The 20374-nt window shown below is 35.6% G+C and overlaps 1 long non-coding RNA gene across 2 annotated transcripts in view; it reads right to left on the bottom strand.

Moving 5' to 3' along the window:
- Positions 1-356: 356 nt before the first annotated feature.
- The window catches only part of LOC145297850 (uncharacterized), a 51986-nt gene continuing 31968 nt past the window's right edge, over positions 357-20374 (bottom strand). For both annotated transcript variants that reach the window (XR_013870346.1, XR_013870345.1), the window contains exons 2-3: positions 8782-9049; positions 357-2369 (exon numbers count right to left, since the gene is read on the bottom strand). This is a non-coding gene — a long non-coding RNA (uncharacterized LOC145297850). The remainder of the gene's footprint in view (positions 2370-8781; positions 9050-20374) is intronic.

Here is a 20374-nt window from a genome sequence, read left to right as displayed (position 1 = left end):
TCTTGATATTTTGATGCCTATTTGACGATGCTTGTAGTAATAATTCTTCAAAACCGTTGCTGTCTTTCTTCAGTCTTTGCTGTTGCAGTAGTCTATATTCAATTCTTCTAACAGAAATTTTTAGAAGTTTTCTTAATTTTTCAGTTGGTGTTTCATTTGGTATGCAACTAGTTCCATCATAATAAAGTCGAAGTCTCCCATGTTTGAAAGTGTGCTTATAAATATGGCTTTAAGTTAGCATATATCTAATCTTCTAATGTTTTATGTAAAACATCTTTGAAAGTAGTTCAAATAGATTGATGATATTGTTGTAGACCCGTGCTAGGGGTCACAAATGAAAGAAACCACAACTAGTGTAAAGTGTATAGATATAATATGTATTTATCATAAAGAATACAGGAGCCACTAAAGTGGTATGAGAGGAACGTGTTTGTAGCATGCGGTTAAACATGGAATAAATGTCTCCATTTAGTCTCTGCAACCAGTGGTATTCATAGGACTAGTTGATTCCATTTAGTTCTCAAACAGGGGTGATTTCTTGAAAGTTTCTAGTGTTTTGTTCACACGAACAAGTTTTTTTAATCTTTGTGTTTGAACATATGAGCTTTGAACCTACCTTTGCGTGTAAATGTTGCCCCACACACTTCACACAGATAAGGTTTTTGACCAGTGTGTGTAAACATGTGCATCTTTAGATCTGATTGTGTATAAAATGCACAACCACACACTTCACAAGAATGAGGTTTCTCTCCGGTGTGTGTGAACATGTGAGTTTTTAAATGTGACGTTTGTGAAAATGTTGAACCACACACTTCACAAGAATGAGGTTTCTCTCCCGTGTGTTTGAACATGTGAACTTTTAAACTGATTTTGTGGAGAAATTCCGAACCACACACTTTGCATTTATATGGTTTCTCACCCGAGTGTGTTTTCATATGTCTATTTAAGTATGAAATGCAAGAATAGACGGAATCGCATCTGTCACATTTATACGGTTTTTCACCAGTGTGTGTTACCATATGAATCTTCAAACTTCCACTTCTTGTAAATGCAAAACCACAAACTTGACATGAATAAGGCTTTTCACCCGTGTGTTTGAACATGTGAGTTCTTAAATGTGATTTGTGTGAAAATGCTGCACCACACACTTGACATGAATGAGGTTTTTCTCCTGTGTGTGTGAATACATGTGTTCTTAAATATGCTTTTCGTGAAAACGCTGCACCGCAGACTTCACAAGAAAAAGGTTTCTCACCCGTGTGTGTGAAGATATGCATACTTAAAGATGCTTTGCGTGAAAATGCTGAGCCACACACTACACACGAAAAAGGCTTCTCACCAGTGTGTGTGACCAGATGACTTTTTAAATAGGATTTTTCGGTAAATGCTGTGCCACAAACTTCACAAGAATAAGGTTTTTCTACTGAGTGTGTTCTCATGTGTCTTTCTAAATGTGCTTTGCAAGAATACATAGAATCACAGAATTCACATTTGTATTTTGGTTTACTCATTTTATTAGTTTTATTGGTTCTCTTCTCATTAACATAAAAATGAGGAATTTTTCCAATTGTCACAATTCACTTGAATGCATTTATTTGGATCAATTATAGTGTGTGATAGCACTGCATGTGTTTTCTTTGGATAATCTAAATAGTTTTGTATTTTATTTGTTTTCATATTTTATTTATTTTTTATAAAATTTTAAGCACACATAATTTTAATTTCATATTATTTCTCAGCTAGAAAATCTATTTGAATTCATGTTTTTTGCAAGAATACATAGAATCGCATACATATGCATATTTTTTTATTCAATTTATTATTTTTTATCATATTTTTTTTCATTAATATAACGATGAGAAAATCTTCCAATCCGCTACTATTTAAAGGTACCAACCGAGTGCTTTTAACAGATTGTCACAATCCGTATGAGTGCATTTATTTGAATCAATTGTGGTGTTTTAGTTTTAGTATTGAATGTATGTTGTATGTTTTTAGTATAAACAATTTTTGGATAGTTTAAACATTATCATTCCTATTTTTTTTCAATTTTTTATAAAAATTTCATTTTGTAACATTCAAACACACATTTTGATTTCATGGGAATCCATGTTACCAGTAGATTTTGCGATAAGTGTTTTCTTGAAATTATTTCTTTCTCCCAAAAAACATTAAAATAAAAGATATCTCAACAATATCAAGGGAACATTTATTCCTGAATTGATGATCCTACACAATATTCTTATATATATATCGTAATTGATATGAAAAAATTCAGCAAGTATTTAATTGGAAATTGATTATCACACTATAATATATCCTCATATATCTCAATTAAAAGGAGTCCATAGTTTTCTTCAGTGAAAAACCTGAAAATAAAAATTATGTATTGATTATATAGCTTCATAAGAGAATTTGTGAAAAATATCACAAGTTTTAAATACTGGCATGCATTGTGATAAATAATTAACACATTTTACTGCTTTTGTCTGTAATTATACACTTTGTTATAAACTTTATATTAGTTGCTTTTAAATGAAATAATACTTGTATGTAATCCTACAGTTTACTAATAACAACAATTTCATCAGTTCCGATATTCTGTGTCAACCAAACAAAAATCATGATTTACATTAAATGGGTTAGTTCTCATATCTATGCATATCATATATAGAAGTTGATATCAATAATATGTATATACTACGAATTGATATATATATTGTCTTGACTGCTTTAATGGATAATCAAAACAGTGAAAACTGACAAGCTTCAAATAATATAATAAAAGCTATTTGTTCATAGACTTCCATTAGAATATGTGTGTGTAGAGATACGATGCCTGATGTCATGGATTAATTATAAATTATGAATTTGAAATATATAGGTTTAGTCTTCAATGAATTCCATAATTACATCTACATAAATTTAAAATCATGAGTTACATTTATTTCATTTTCAAAACAGAAACAAAACGCAGAAATAAATACCTCACAGGGTATTCTGTATATCAGATCAAATAAATACTTTGATTAATATATATATATATATATATATATATATATATATATATATATATTACACTCTCTTAACCTTACCTTTCAACCAGATTTTATTTTATTTATTTTTAGTTTATTTTTATTTTAGTTTTATTTTATCTTACTTTGTTTATCAACATGAAATAGTAACTATTTTCCATTATATCTTAAATATTTTTCAGATGCATCTGCCTTACTTAAAAAATGCTAGGTTTATTTTTGGTGTCTTTAGTTTTAAACAATATAAATAAAACTTTTTATAATTTTAAACAATATAAACCTTTTCCTTTTATTTAGTTTTCACCAATAAAAACATATTTTTTTGTATTTTTTGTTTAATTTTTAAAAATATAAATAGAATGTATTTTTGGTATCGTGCTATTTTATTTGTTTTTCAGGTTGTATTCAAGTTTCATAATATCCTTTTATCATTAAATTGTTAGGTGGTAGCACAGAATAGTAACAAAACACCCTACCTCCTTATGGTAAGAATTGTTTTCAAAATAATAACATTATTATTTTAGCATGGTACTATAAACACATAAGTATCGAACTTTTTATAATTTTACATGGTGAATTTTTACTTGGTTTCCATCTAACAACTTTTAAATGTTTTCGGATATGTTGAAAATGAATATTGCATTTAAATTTTCTGCAAATTAGTAGTTTTATTAATATTGAGCAATATAATTTTTTATTTATTTGTGGTTGCCATAGTTTTTAACTTTTAATTTTATACAACAAAATAGATTTTATTTTTTTAATAATTTTGAAAGAAATATTGTTCGCAGACTTTTTCCAATTTTAATTTTTGACAAACGATATAAACCTTTGTAGGGGAAGTCGGGGTAAGTTGAGCATAGGGGTAAGTTGAGCCACCCCCTTTTAACCACAATTGACTAAGCCAATCCAAGTTTGTATGCAATCTATAAACAACTGATTACGTGACTTTAACCTCCACCATTTTGTTTTGCTGAACCAATATCGGAGGTTGATGTAGTAAAAGAAAATCAGATTTTGTGCCAAAAAAGTAAAATAAAGCGTTACAGAGGTTAGTGCATGTTTCTTGTGTGTAGTAATAGTTTGATTAGATATAATATGTGGTAGTTGTTTGTTCAATTACTTGCCTTCATACATGTAAAAGATTTTTACATTCACCACACATGAGATGCATGCATTTGAACAGACAATTCAATGAGGTCAGACTGGGGTAAGTTCAGCCAATGCTAATGGGGTAAGTTGTGCCACTGGCTCAACTTGCCCCATATGTCTTTTTACACGTTTTCAAGAAACAGATGAATGTGCAATCACATCAGTAGGCCTGTTATAGAGTGAATTCAAAATGCATGTTGTATGTTACATGCTCTACTTGTATAAGAATTAGATCTATGGCTTACCTGGTAAATGTTTAAGATGTGTAAGCCGTGCTTGGATAGGAATTTGCATGCTGTACATGCGCTTTGTTATTCTAATAATAATAATTATTTTTATTATTACTATTATCATTATTATTTTTAACATTATTATTATTATCATTGTAGAATCAAGAATGCACTTACCTCCCCTCTCCACCATTATGGACTAGCCTACAATTAGTCAGGCATGGTGGGTTATTCCATTTGGAGGCGCCTGATTGGCTAAACATGCCAGGAGAGGCAGGTGCCTCTCTACAAATGCCAGCTGTTCTGGCATTCATTGTTCAATGTTCCAGACTTATGCCAGGAACTCCACTGAATCAACTAGTTCACTCTAGTAATATTCTACATCATTATCGAATTTATTGTGTTAACTTCATTTTTCTTTTTTGTGTGTTTCACAGAAAAAAAGCCCACCAGACATGTGCCACTACGTGCGAAAGACAAATCATGGACAAACTCCTACATACGTTATGGAACGGGCTGCTGCCGCTGTTACTGGAGGTCAGAGTGTGAGGAGTGCTGCAAAGGACTTTAACATTGATCGAATGACACTGAAGCGGTACATGGACAAACAAGACAGTCAACCAGCAGGGACTGCTTACACACCTGTTTCCTTACGGCAATTGGTTTTTAGTCCTGAAATGGAAAGGGATTTGGCTGACCACGTGAAACAATTGTCAGACGTGTTTCATGGTTTGTCATTGAGAAGATGTCGCACACTGGCATATGAGTTTGCTAAAAAAAAACTGTCTCAATCTGCCACCAAGTTGGGATCGTGAGAAAAAAGCAGGACATGATTGGTGGTTGGGCTTCAAGAAGCACCGGAACTTGGCAATTAGAGTGACAGAAGCAACATTTTTTAGGCGGGCCACAACCTTCAACCGCCCAGTTGTTGATAAATTTTTCAACAACTTGAGTCAGATAATGGACAAGTACAAGTTCTCACCAAGTGACATTTACAACACTGATGAGACTGGGTGCACCACTGTTCAAAACCCTGGAGCCGTTTTCACAGAAAAAGGAAAGAAACAAGTTAGTTCAATCACCTCCACTGAACGCGGGGAATTGGTAATAGTGGTGTACACTGTGAGTGCAATTGGATCAGTCGTGCCTCCTCTGTTCATCTTTCTCAGAGTCCACTACAGAGATCACTTCATCAGAGGTGGACCAACACAGTGCATAGGGAGGGCAACACGAAGTGGCTGGATGAATGAAGAGGTGTTTGTGGAATATTTAAATCACATCATCAAGCACACCAGATACTCACCAGGAAAGAAAATCCTCTTAATCCTCGACAACCATGACACACACATTTCTTTGAATGTTGTGAACACAGCAAGATCTCATGGCGTTGTCTTACTGACCATTCCACCACACACTTCCCATCGTCTCCAGCCGCTCGACCGGTCAGTGTATGGACCCTTCAAAACAGCGTACAACAGAGCCATGGATGGGTGGCTACGATCCAATCCAGGGAAAACAGTAACAATATATGAAATCCCAGCTCTAGTGAACCAAGCCCAGATAATTGCCATGACACCATTGAACATTGCTGCTGGATTCCAAGCCTCGGGCATTCATCCATTTAACCAGGACATCTTTAGTGAAATTGACTTTTCCCCTTCTCTTCCAACTGACCGTGAGCAAAATGTGGCTGCAGAAAGCCTTGAGGCAAATTCTACTGTGGAAGATGCAGAACCATCAGGTGAGGTTCCTGGAGCAGTCTTGCCCGTGCACAGTGATGATGTCCGACCACAAAAACAGCAAGAAGATGATCTTATGCAACCATTTGCATCTGGGTCTTGTGTTTCATCTAGCTCACATGATGTCATGCATCGTCCATACATTTCACCATCTGTAATTCAGCCATTTCCGAAAGCAGCACCAAGAAAGGCAAGAAGAGGTGGTCACAAAAAGGACAGCTCAAAGATTTTGACTGACAGCCCTGAACGACAGAAGCTGATAGCCCTTTCTGAAAATAGAAAAAGGAGCCTATTAACAAAAACAAAGCAGTGTTTGTTCAATACTGGTGGGGAAAAGTCATGTCCCCCGAGATCTAAAACCCCATGTTCAAGTGACACTGATGATTCAGATTTTGAATTTGATGATGTGTCATCAGATAGTGATGGTGATATTGATCTGGATAACCCAATAATCGAAGGTGACTTTGTGGTTGTCAAATGTGCTGGCAAATCACGAACTGTGAACTATATTGCCCGGGTTGACACTCTCAACGGGGAGGACTTCGAGTTTGAAGGTGTTTTCCTTCAAAAAGTTGCTGGGAAGGTAGGAACGGACAAGCCTGTGTTTGTTCCAAACCCAAAGGACGAAGCGGGTTTCAATGCAGAAGATGTTGTTTACAAGCTGCCACAGCCAAATAGTGTTGACAGTTCTGTCCGTTGTTCTAGCCAGCTCGTTTTCAGCTGTGACTTGTCACAGTGGCAACTTCATTAACTTACTTTCAGATATATGTTTCAAATTTTGTGCTGGTTCATTCGCTGTAATTAACATTTCTACATCATTATTATAATTTGTTTTATAACCACAGCAACAATTTTGGGCTTGTTCTTTCTTTATTTGCAACCCATTTTTGCATGGCACAACTTACCCCTGTGTGGCACAACTTACCCCAGAGGTTGGATCAACTTGCCCCATGGTCGGGGCAAGTTGAGCCATTTGATATGCATTTTTGTAAAGCACATGGTCGGTTTAGGTGTACTAGCAGAAAACTGCAACTTGTTTCAAAATGTTCCCAAATAAAAGAATTTTATAATAATACACTCATCTTTGCAAAATAATTAGTCGTTTGGGTTCTGAAGAGCCAAAATGAAAAATTGGCTCAACTTACCCCGACTTCCCCTACATTTTAATTTTGAAAGAAGGAAAAAATAATAAATTTCAAATTCTTTCAAAAAAATTGAAAATAATTGAAAGAGAAAACATGAAAATTAATAAATTGCAATAGAATACTCATGTGATTTAATAATAATCATGTGATTCAATTTTGAATTAGAAAAAAATCACATTACTTAAAATTATAAAAAGTTCTATTTATATTGCTTTTGATTAAAATAAAAAGGTTTTCATAGTTTACAATTATAAAAAAGTTCTATTCATATTTAAATTTGTTTTATATGTTCCGATATTTTAATATTTCTAATTCTATTAATATTGTTTATCATTAAAAAAAGGTATTCATTGTTTAAAATTATTTACAAAATGTCTACATTATTTTCATGGTAACGTAACGGTGACTACAGGAATCTAGTTCCTTTTAAGCGATAAAGTGTTCAAGTTAATTTTTCCCCCTAAACCCCAGTTTTGCTGGCCTGCCTTGGTGAGAACAAAAGTTCCTTTTAGTGATGTCACATGACGGCAGGCGGTGATAAATATATGTCCCCAAATAAAAAAGGCTACATCGTTACAAAGAAAACCACCTATTTATTAAAGAAAAATTAAGTGCAGTTATAATTAAAAAGAGATATATAAAAACATGCATGATAATAATAAACATATTATACCAAAATGTGGAAGAAATCGGTCCAATGGTTATTTAGACTATTAATAACTAACGAACCAAGAATTAGATTTTTATATATAGAGATATTAAATTAATATATAGACATACATATTAAATAATTATATATAAATTTTATATATATATATATCACCATATATATTAAATTAATATGTATATGTATTAAATTAATATATATATCAACATATATATTAATATATATAAATTTGATATATATATTAACATATATATTAAATTGATATGTATATATATTAATATATATACATTAAATTAATATACAGGGTGATCCAAGTCTTTGGGACATTTCAAGTCCTTATATCTGCTTAACTATGAATGGTAGTAAGATGAAAGTGGTGCCATTTTGAAACGAAATACATTAAGTTTTTGAAGAGTTATTGAATTTTTACTTTCTTTTCAGATCCTTATCCTTACTAGATCTCGAGTTATTCAATGTCGAAATGTGCCATAGACTTTTGAAACACACACACACACACATATATATATATATAATTATTATCCCAAGTTGTAAAATTACATATAGATGTATACATATATGTATACGTCTATATGTAATTTTACTACTTGGGATAATAATTACATATAAATAACACAAAATTCTCATCATGACCATACACAATGCACGTCACTCAAAGGATGATACTTACTGATGCTATGTGAAAAGGAAAGACAGATAAAGAGGACGAGTTTTTATAGACTGTGTAGAGTTGAATGTAATAAGCAAAGAAAAAAGCGCCCACATGTGTGTGCATTATCTGGCTATATGACTTACCTTCAGATGGGATCTGAGAGAGAGAGAGGTTAAAGATGGTGACCGTGGATTTATAGGGTGTAGTCTCATGGAACTGCATGAGATCACATCGCCCACTGCACGCATATGCAAATTGAATGGAGTCAGTTTTTTAATAAAATGCCTGTTGGCAGAGATGATGGGGAGAACGCGTGCTGGAAGTTGAGAGAGAAAGTTGACAGTGACGAATTCTAGCTGAACTTATGTTTATTTTGTTTATTTATTTTTCGCTGTTTACTAGCCCATTTACCTGCAGATATAAATAAAAATTAGAAAAATATATAATGCAGAAAAATGAAAGGATAATTATTGCAGCAAGAGACATTGAAAAAATGAACATGACAGAAAACAGAGAAGCAAGGGATAAGAGAAAAAAATACATGGGAAGATAAACAGGTACACAGGCGATTCATAAGGATCATAAAAGATTAAACTAATGAAAACACTTTAAGACAGCTACAAAAAGGAAACATAAACAGAGAAACTGAATATCTGATAACAACTTCACAATGTAACATGATTAGAACCAACTACATCAAAGCAAAGATCAACAAGATACAAAAAAAACGTAAATAGGCCCAACTACATCAAAGAAATGATTGGCAAGACACAAGAAAACAGCAAAGGTAGACTCTCTGGATAAACAGATGAAACAATAAACAACATATTAAGCGAATGTAATAAAGTAGCCCAAAAGAATATAAGGATAGACATGATAAAGTGGGGAAGGCAGTACACTGAGAATTATGTAGGCAACTAATATTCTAATACCATTTTGAATCTGTTGCGAGGGTATAATAAGCATGTTGACGACTTAGCAATAAAGAAAACTATTATACCAGTATATATAGAAAACTACATTATTTATTTAAAACAAAACAAAGTTCATACATTAGTGCAATAATTGGGTAGTCCGTAAGGACGTGTGAATATGGCTTGTACGTATTAACCTCTGTGGAAGTGTGCACAACTAGAAGTTATAGTTCATATTTTACACAAGTGATATGTAGCTTAATTATAAGTCTTGGATTGTTCATATTGTATTAGCTCTATGTGTAAGCATTTTACAGGTAACAATGTTTATATAAAAAATATGCAAGTCTACCTCATGATTCTGTTTGTTGCTCTTCGAGTGCACACTTATGAAGTGTGTGGGTTTATACATGTGCACTGCTTGGTGTTCAGCGAAAAGAGGAAGAAGAGAAGGGAAACAGAAGGCTATGTCAAAGGTCACCAGAAATACATGCGTATCAAAGTTATGTGATGTTTGCATGTGCTCCACTCCATGCGTGTATACTACTGCACACAGCTTGTTCTGTGTCTGTGTGTTTGGTCTAGACAAAGCAAATGTGGCAAGTATAAATGGCTCACTATAATATTCCTCCCAGATAGCTGGAAGCTAAAAGGAAAGAAAAATGGAAAAGAGCATGCATATGTATGTGGACCAAGTGTATTGGAATGAAGAGGAAAGAGAAAAAAAATTTAAGAGGTGTCAAAGTCTGCGTATTTGGGTGGAAATACTACATGATGACCACTTTGAGTCGTGCGTGTTGCAGGTGTAGGTGAAGGGTCTGGGGTGTGTATGTCTGATTCATTACGTGGTGTGGAAGCAGCAGTTGTAATGCCAACATCTAAATCTGGTGTGATGATCGGGTCAGAGCTGGGTATGATTACTGGTTCTGAATCTGAAAAACTGGCAGAAGGAGAATTAGAATCATACAAGCTTTCCAAGAAGGTGGGTTTAATACGAGTATTGCGATCGTGTCACGCTTACCATTGCGGTCGATGATGAAATACTTCTCAGAATGTTCTAAAACGACATATGGTCCATCGTAGAGTGGCTGGAAAGGTTGTCGCATCGAATCTATGTGGATGAAGACGTACTTGCATGAATGGAGATCAGGTGGGTAGTATAGTTTGGAAGTGACAGAGCGTGGTGGTGAATACATCACTCGAAACATTGCGAGTTTCAAACGGTCAGCATAACCAGAGGTGGTGGCGGGTATTGATCCATCGATTGTGAAAAAATCCCCAGGAAGGCAAAGAGTGGTTCCAAAAACCATCTCTGCTGGTGTAGCATTCAAGACTTCTTTAATAATGTACCGGAGTCCTAGAAGAACGAGCAGTAAATGTTCACTCTAGCGGTGCGGTTCGGGCTGAGCAGCTAGTGCAGCTTTTAGTCGACGATGAAAGCGCTCCATGATCCCATTAGCAGAAGGATGATAGGCGGTGGTTGCAATGTGGGTAATTCCAAAAGATTTGCAACGTTCTCGGAAGGTGTGTGACGTAAACTGGAAACCTCTATCGGTGATAACAGTGGTGGGTACGCCAAAGTTAGAGATCCAGTTCTCTACAAATGCACGGGCTACAACTTTTGTTGAAATGTCATGCAAAGAAATTGCTGCTGGCCAACGTGTAAAACGGTCTACCATGGTGAGCATATAGCGATGACCAGCAGAAGGTGGCAGTGGACCTATGATATCCAGGTGGACATGTGAAAAACAAGCGTCAGGTATAGAGAAGTTGCCTGGAGTGAATTTCGTATGGCAATGTACTTTTGTAGTCTGGCAAGAAATACATGCCTGAGTGTATTTGCGTATGTCGATGTTCATGCTGGGCCAGAAAAAATGAGCTGCAATGAGCTTGACTGTTGTGCACTTACCGGGGTGTGTGAGATCATGGAAATGCCAGAAAATACGCTTCCAACGCGATAGAGGCAGGTAAGGTTGTGGATGTGCAACAGATCTATTGCACCAAATGAGCTTGTCCGAGAATGGGACTGGTGTCTTTTCTAGCAGAATTGTTGAAGTTGACATAAAGTCTGTGAGTGACGCATCACGTTCTTGCTTGGTTGCGATGTAGTCGAAGTCAAGCGGCTTCTCAAGATTGTTGAGATTGCAAAAACGTAAGAGTGTGTCTTCCACAATATTCATTTTTCCAGGTAAATACTGTATACCAACAGAATATTGTGTGACATAGTCCATCTGTTGTAATTCATGTTGTGTATGTTTCCCAGAAATAGATGACATAAGAGCAGCAACTAGTGGTTTGTGGTCAGTGAAAATCGTGAATTGTCTCCTTTCCAACATGTAGTGGAAATGTTTTACTGCTAAATACATGGCGAGCAGTTCTCGACCAAAAATGCTGTACTTTAGCTGGGTTGTAGTTAGCTTGGTGGAAAAGAAAGAGAAAGGTTGTGTTTTACTGTTCACTATCTGATTGAGAACAGCTCCAACAGCTACATCAGAAGTGTCTGTCGAAAGAAAGAGCTTAGCTGCCGGGTCAGGGTTGATGTAGGAAAGTTTAGTGTAGTTCACCAGCGTGGTCTTGGATGCATAGAAGGATGAAAGAGCTTCGTCTGAGAGAGAGAGGGTCTTTTTTCGCGTGCGAAGAGAATCCGTGAGCTTGGACAAGTGATGTGAGCAGTTTGGAATGAAATGGCAGTAATAGTTCACGAGTCCAACATAGCGACGTAATTGACGCAATGAAGTAGGTACCGGAAAATCCTGGACTGCTTGAACTTTCGAAGGCAAGGGTGTAAGTCCAGATTTGTCGATCCGATGTCCAAGAAAGTCCAAGGAATCGACGCTGAATTCACATCTTACAACACTTATTTTTAGTCCATAGGATTGCAAATATTGGAAAACTTCAGTGACGTGAGTCAAGTGTTCTTCCTGTGAAGAGCGTGCGATGAGGATGTCGTCAATATACATGAAGACAATGGGCAGTTCACAAAGGACTTCATTGATAAATCATTGAAATGCCTGGGCAGCATTACACAGTCCAAAGGGTAGGCAGGTGAACTCGAATAGTCCAAAGGGTGTGCATATTGCTGTCTTAGGAATATCTTCCTCAGCAACGGGAATCTGATTGTATGCATGGACTAAATCGATCCGGGAGGAAACAGTTGATCTGGATAAGGAAGCTGAGAAGTAATGCAGGTGTGGAATAGGGTACCTGTCTGGAACAGTCACTGCGTTGAGAGCACGGTAGTCTCCGCAGGGTCTCCAGCCTCCTTTCGATTTCTTAGGTACCATGTGGAGTGGAGATGACCATGGGCTGCTGGAAGGCCGTATTATTCCAAGGTCCATCATGTGTTGAAATTCTGAGTAGGCTAGGGCCAACTTTTCCAGGCACCATCGTCGAGGCTTGGCATGTACGGGAGCACCACGGGTTATAATGTGATGTCGCACATGATGTTTAACGTTCTCCGTGTGGGAAAAGGGTTGGGTGAGCTCAGGAAATTGGTTCAACAGATCTGAAAAAATTGCATTTGATGGGCTTGCTGTGCGGATGCTTGGTGTATCACAGGAAAGCATACCGCAGTGGATGTAAAGAGATGTCACTGTGTCAGCTAAACAACGTTTTCTTAGATAAATGGAAAGTTGAAAATGGGAATGAAAATCAGCACCAAGAATGGGTGTTTTCACATCGGCGATGATGAATATCTATGGAAAATGATGTCTAAAACAAATGTCCAAAGTGAGTGATGAGGTACCGTAGGTTCGGATGGAACTGCCGTTCACAGCTTGCAGTGAAAATGGATCTGCTGTTGTATCATATTGGGTAGGAGGAATTACACTAACAGCAGCACCGGTATCCTCAAGGAACTTTCGAATTGTGTCAGATCCTTATCTCCAACGAACATGGACAGTGTGTGGGATGATTGTGGAGGCAGTTTCTCCAACCAAAGCTGCTGTAAGATATTGTCATCCATCATGCGTGCACAGAGCAAACCTCGCATTTGTCTCAGAAGCTGAGAAGGCTTTCAGTCGCCAAGGGTTAACTCGTTGAAGAGTTGTTCCAACCTGGCTGTTTCTGAAACACTGTCTGTTCCAGAATGGCCTGCTTAAGTGCCGTATATGAATCTTCAGCAGGAGGTGTTCCAAAAATGTCCTCTACTTCTTCAGCAATATCTGCTGGCAATGCCTCAATTAAATAATAATACCTTTGCACTGGGGAAGTAATCTTCCTATTTGCAAAAATAGCATCCATCTGAAAAAACCATATGTGTGGTTTTTGAGAATTAAAGGCAGGCATCCTAAGGGAAACTAAGCCCTCCACAGCACTAAAAGCAGATTTCTCTTCAGCCATGGTGGTGCAGAAGCAGGGGTAATAAAATACTATCCAATATTCTCAGTCTAAAGTTGTGTGAAAAAAAAGAATATTTAAAACTTTTTTTTTCCAAGAAAATGTGAAACTTTTATTTTAAGAAAATTTATTTTTATTTTTTTTGCGATTGCTTGGAAAATGTTGTTACTAGTAGTTATGTTTTTCTGCGCGCACGTGAACTAAAAAAATCAACAACAGACAAAAAACTGGTTAAAGGTTACAACACGTGGTTAGGCATGGGTGTTGAATCTTGGTGTATTTATCGTTCTCACAGAGGAATACAAAGTATTTTGGTGTGGAAATGCTTCTCTTTTTTTTTTTGGCTTGATACTCAGTATAAGGAATGAAAAGTTTTGTAAGTCAAGGTCAAGGGTCACCAATTATTGTAGGGTATAATAAACATGTTCACGACTTAGCAATAAAGAAAACTATTATACCAGTATATATAGAAAACTGCATTATTTATTTAAAACAAAACAAAGTTCATACATTAGTGCAATAATTGGGTAGTCCGTAAGAATGTGTGATTGTGGCTTGTACGTGTTGACCTCTGTGGAAGTGTGCACAACTAGAAGTTATAGTTCATATTTTACACAAGGGATATGAAGCTTAATTATAAGTCTTCGATTATTCATATTGTATTAGCTCTACATGTAAGCATCTTACAGGTAACAATGTTTATATAAAAAAATATGCAAGTCTACCTCATGATTCTGTTTGTTGCTCTTCGAGTGCACACTTATGAAGCGTGTGGGTTTATACATGTGCACTGCTTGGTGTTCAGTGAAAAGAGGAAGAAGAGAAGGGAAACAGAAGGTTATGTCAAAGGTCACCAGAAATACATGTGTATCAAAGTTATGTGATGTTTGCATGTGCTCCACTCCATGCGTGTATACTACTGCACACAGCTTGTTTTGTGTCTGTGCGTTTGATCTAGACAAAGCAAATGTGGCAGGTATAAATGGCTCACTATAAATCTTACTTACATATTGTTTTTTTCTATTCCTATACTACAAATCTAGTAACAATATTTTACTATGCTTACATCCGTCTTTAAAATTAATATTACTAAAAATATTATTTTTAATTTATTTTATTATACTTTCATATTCCATACTATCTACACACTTGAAACTCTATTTTCCAAGATATCTGTCTCATGTGTAATCTTGTTTGAGTTAGCAATATATGTAAAGATACAATAGAGAAATTGAAAACACGCATCTATTTTCTAGCATTCATCACCTTTGGAAAATGAGTCTGTATGTTTTACAATATAAATACAGAAATCGAAAATTATAACATTCCAATTAAAACAAGAAGGAAGTATTAAAACTACTAGTGGACTGTTCAAAGCATGCATTTGGTTCTTAAGGCAGACCCTCCTTCACTTTATTACTCTCAAATAGATGCTAACCTTTGCATCCTAATTTATTCCATGTGGAGACACTGGTCTTTTAGCTAGATCAATATGTGTAGCTCAAAGACCACCAAGTTAAGTGCATCTATCTATCTGTGTTGTGTGTAACCTTTATATTTAAATCTAATCCCACCATTTTTTTGTTTCTTTTCGTATTTTCTTACATATCCAAGTACTTATTAATATTCTATCCATTTATTTTAAAACAAATTACTAAAACAGATTGGTTCTCTCAGAATACTTAATAGATACACAATTTCTTCTTAATGTTAGAGGGAATCCACCTCCAATCTTACTCTTATTTATTTAGAATAGAGAAAAACTTTAAAGTAAGATACTCAATATTTTCATCCATGCGAAGGCACAAAAATACCTGGTATAAAACCAGGTGCATGGTTACTCCTCTTGGTGTGATTGACCAACAGATTTTGTCAGGTCATCCATCTAAGAGATAGAAAACTCTGATATTAAAACTTGGGGAGGAAGGCCTCTTCAATCATGGTTGACAATCTTCCTAGAGCTGGTGACTTGAACACATTCCCGGTTTGCAAACCTAAATTGCTTAAGGAGTAGATAGGCTATGCCTATCATTGGCTTTCACACTCCGCCTTTGTCTATTAGCCAGGCACAAAGGTACAATACCAGGGACTCACTAGAGCCACCTTGTAATTGGCCTTGTTTCTTATTTGAGAGGTTGAAGGCACCTGATTCACAGTTTGTTTGGCTGTTGTTTCCAACTGACAGTACAAGTGCCCTAACTCTTTAGTAGCGCTTAGAACAGTTGCTCTATCATCAGTTGTATAATATCAGGATAGTTGTAGTACTATATCGTGCATGGAAAGGGACCCTGCTGCTATCTATGGTGGGATTTTATTATGCTACAACTTTCTAGGCAGGACTTGCCTAACAGGCCCTTGTGCGTTTATATTTGGCATCAAAACTGACCCACTTTGTTCAACACACTTCACCTAACCTGAAATTAAACAAAACGGTAATGAAATGACAACTCAAACAAATATCATGATCAAATATGACAATGACTCAAACAAAACCACTTTGCCTCCTTCCATGAAATTTGTTTCACAAATATCCATGGGTAATTTAGATCCTATAGAGTCTTACGTCTTAGTAAACTCCCTGGATATCTTAGCATTAAGTGAAGCAAACTTACACTTCTCAATCCCCTCTAAATACTTTAACATGACAGGATACCTCTTTCTCTGCTGTACGGACTTAGAGAGACATATGCACAGGCTTGGAGTCTATATTCGTATCACCCAACCTTTAACTAGAGAGCAATTTCTTAAATCGGATGACCAGGCTTTTATGAGCTTTTGACTAACCTTTCATCACTGTGTTAGTTACTAATATTTTCTCTACCATTCTACTTCAAGTCAGGATTGTATCCTAATCGATTGTCTCTGAAAAGTCACATGCATGGCAACTGCAAAGGTGGAATAGCTTGCCTGACTATTTGCCTCCAACTCCACCACAGAGCCAACAAACAACTCCCTCACAAATTTCTCTATGTGGACTGAAACCACACTAGATGATGTGAAAACCACCACTTCTCATGTCTGCAATATCATAAAAAACTTAGACACATCCAAGGCATGTGGGCCTTATCTCATCCCTGCTATATTAATTAAGAAATGCTCAGCTGAGCGAAACCCTATACTTTCCAAGCTCTACAATAAATGCTTTGCTGAATCTTGCTTTCTTAATAGCTGGAAGATGGCTTCTGTGGTACTAGTGTACAAGAATTCTGGTGAAAAAACTGATCATCTTAATTGTCACCCTATTAGTCTCCTCCTCCTTGTTGAAATCTTTGAGACCTTAATTAATCAAGAACTAGTCTTCCATTTCGCAAAAGCAAATCTTCTCTCTGAAAAACACTATGAATTTAAGGAATGTCGTTTTACTGCAGATATTTCAACAGTCATCTCTAAATGCATATGCCATGCACTGGATAAGATGGGCGAAGCCAGAGCTGTAGCACTTGATATATCCAAGACTTTTGAAAAAGTCTGGCATGAAGGGCTGCTGATGAAAATTAAATGCTAGGGTATAACTGGACATATACTAAATATAATTAGATCATTCTTAGACAATAGAACCATCTAGGTTGTCATTGATGGATCTTTATCCAAGCAGCATACCATTAATGCGGGAGTGCCTCAGGGGCCGATCCTTCGACCACTATTATTCCTGATATTCATAAATGACCTCGCTGATAATATAGTGTCCAACATGGGTATAGTTACTGATGATACAATGCTCTATAATATGCATGAGGAAAGAATGGATGTACATAAATCTAAGACAATGGCAGAATTGTAAGAAAATGACCTCCAGACTGTAGTGGAATGGGACCACAAATTGATGGTAACATTTAATGCTAGTAAGACTAAGTTGCTCTCCTTTACAAATTACAAGACATATTTCCAACCGTCTATATCCATAAAAAATAACACCCTACCTAAGAATCCTTCCTTCAACCTCCTCAGCCTTACATTTGTGGAAAATACACTGAAACAAAGACATTGAGAACATTGCAAAAGCTGCTGCAAAGAAGGTGGGTGCCCTCTATCATGCTAGAAGACTACTCACACCTGAGAGTATCTTGTACCTCTACAAGGCCATTATTCGCCCATTCATGAAGTATTATTTCCACATTTGGGCTAGTGAATCTACCACTAGCCTTTCCTTCTTGGATAGGATCCAAAAAAGAATTTTTCAATCTAATAGGTGCCACTTTGTCAACTAAGCTCCAGCCCATCTCATTGCTGTAATGTTGCATCTTTTTTAATGGAATCTACTCTAATGAACTGTTTGCACTTGTGCCCCCTCGACATACATATCCCTGCCAAACCTGCTTAGCAATAAAATCTCACCACCTTTACTGTTGAGGACCATAAATGACAGAAAGCTTTCTATTTTAATAATTTCTCCCTTTAACAGCGAGATTTTGGAATTCTCTTCCAGCTACCTTCTTCTCTGGCTGTACTGATATGTTTAGAAGTTTAAATGTAACATAAACCAACATCTTGTCAATCTTTCCTAGGCATCGTCCCAAATAGTAGCTCCTTAGATCCAAATGATGATATGTCTTGTTAGGAGTGAACATAAGCAAAAAAAACAACAAAAAAAAAACAGAAAAAGGAACTGTATCTTGAACACATAAACAAATGATAGAAGCATAAGTCATTAGCAGTACTTTAAAATGGAATCATAAAATCCTATGGGACATAGACATACAAACAGATAAACCTATCCAAGCATTACCAGATGTCATAATAGTTAACAAAAGAGAAGCTTGCCAGATTGTAGATTTAGACATTCCAACAGAACACAGAGTGAATATCAAAGAGACAAAGATGCGGAGAAAATACACAAAGCTGGCCAGGGAGCTGAAAGGGATATGGAAGATGAAGAAAGTCAAGAAAGACAAGATAGCACGATGATCAATCCCAAAAACCTTCGAAAAAAGATGGGAGAGATTGGAATCAGAGGGATAACTAAGATGCAATGGATAACAATAATGAGAAAGGCTGAAATACTAAGGAAAATCCTTAGATGCAGAGATTAATGCACATCAGCTACAGGTGCTAATTGGATATATAGAAACTGGTACATAATTGAAAAACAAAGAAACACAACATGGAATCAAGAAACTGAAACTGTATAATGGTAAGTATACACTCTCCAAAAAAGTATTGCCATCAACTGGTACCACAGCAAATAGTTATAGAGGGTCAAGGAGGATGGAAAGAGCAATGAGAAAAAACAGTAACTAGGCTCCAACTAGATGAGTACAAAGAGCGCTGGAACCTTGGGAGGCTTATTGTCACCAAAATTTCAGTAAAGACCGATGGCAGCAGCTAGCAAGAAATCAATGGTAAATGGTTGTTGTAATAACATAAATTTATTTGCAAATCTTATCAAAATAGGCGGAGAGTCCTGGAAATCTGGAGTGATTTGTTGTCACTAAGATGGCAGGGAACACCACAAGTTGTTCTCAAAGAGAAATCTTTTATGATGGCCAGTGAGTAAATAAAAATATGCAAGATAAAAAACAAACAATTCTTTACTTGCATGAAAAAAAAAATTAATACTTTTGGAAACGTGTGTGAGATAAATCCATTTTTAGTTTTCATGCAAAATATGAACTGTGATAATTTAAGATAGGATTTTTAAGTTAAAGTCAATACAGTATCATTAGGATATTATTATTATTAATATACAGAATAATTACAAAAGGTCACCTCCATTTGATGAATACGTTTAAAAAAAGGGTTATTATTTCAGCATAGTCCATTCTCGATACAACAACCTTTTGTTACATTTTAAAAATGTTTAAAATTTATCAAACGTCTTTCAAAACATGAAACTGTTTAAAGTTCTTTTGGTAAATTATGTATTGCTGTTTTGTAGATTGACCAAATCACTTTTGTTTTCATTATTATACATGTTAAAATATGTTTCATGAACAACATCAGCCTTTTTTTAATTAACGAGATTTTGTTAAAGTGTGAATTGCTAATTGATTTGGGATAAAAATAAAGATTAGATGCAAATATGTTTGGAAAATTTGATTTAAAAAGGAAAATACAAACAATAGGCATAGGCTTATTATTACCAACAGGTTGTCCAAGCAAATATGATATTATTTAGGAAATAAGCCGGGAATACTAGCATATTTACTCCAATTTCTTTTCCAATTTTGATGCATGCAACGAAATTGATTTTAACTCCAAAACATTCAGCATGGCATAATCTAAAAGAAAAGAGGTTTCATTATGACCTACACACATTTTTATGTAGTTTTTTTTTTTTTGAAAAATCATAAACTTTTAATTTGTCTTTTATTCTTCATTTTTTGTCGCCTACATACTTTTATATCATCTTTTTAAAAGATCATAAACTTTTCATCTCTTCTTTTATCCTTTATTTTTATTAACATATCCATTGATCTTTGTTTCATTGTTAAACTTTGAAAACGTGGGTACTTTTTCAGAATAAGAACAAAAATCGAAAGTAGCA

This window comes from Euprymna scolopes, chromosome 18, assembly GCF_053919585.1.
Source record: "Euprymna scolopes isolate OS-2025 chromosome 18, ASM5391958v1, whole genome shotgun sequence".
Classification (NCBI taxonomy): Eukaryota; Metazoa; Mollusca; class Cephalopoda; order Sepiida; family Sepiolidae; genus Euprymna; species Euprymna scolopes.
Note: the sequence above shows the minus strand (reverse complement) of the source record. Positions and strands in the feature narration are given on the sequence as shown.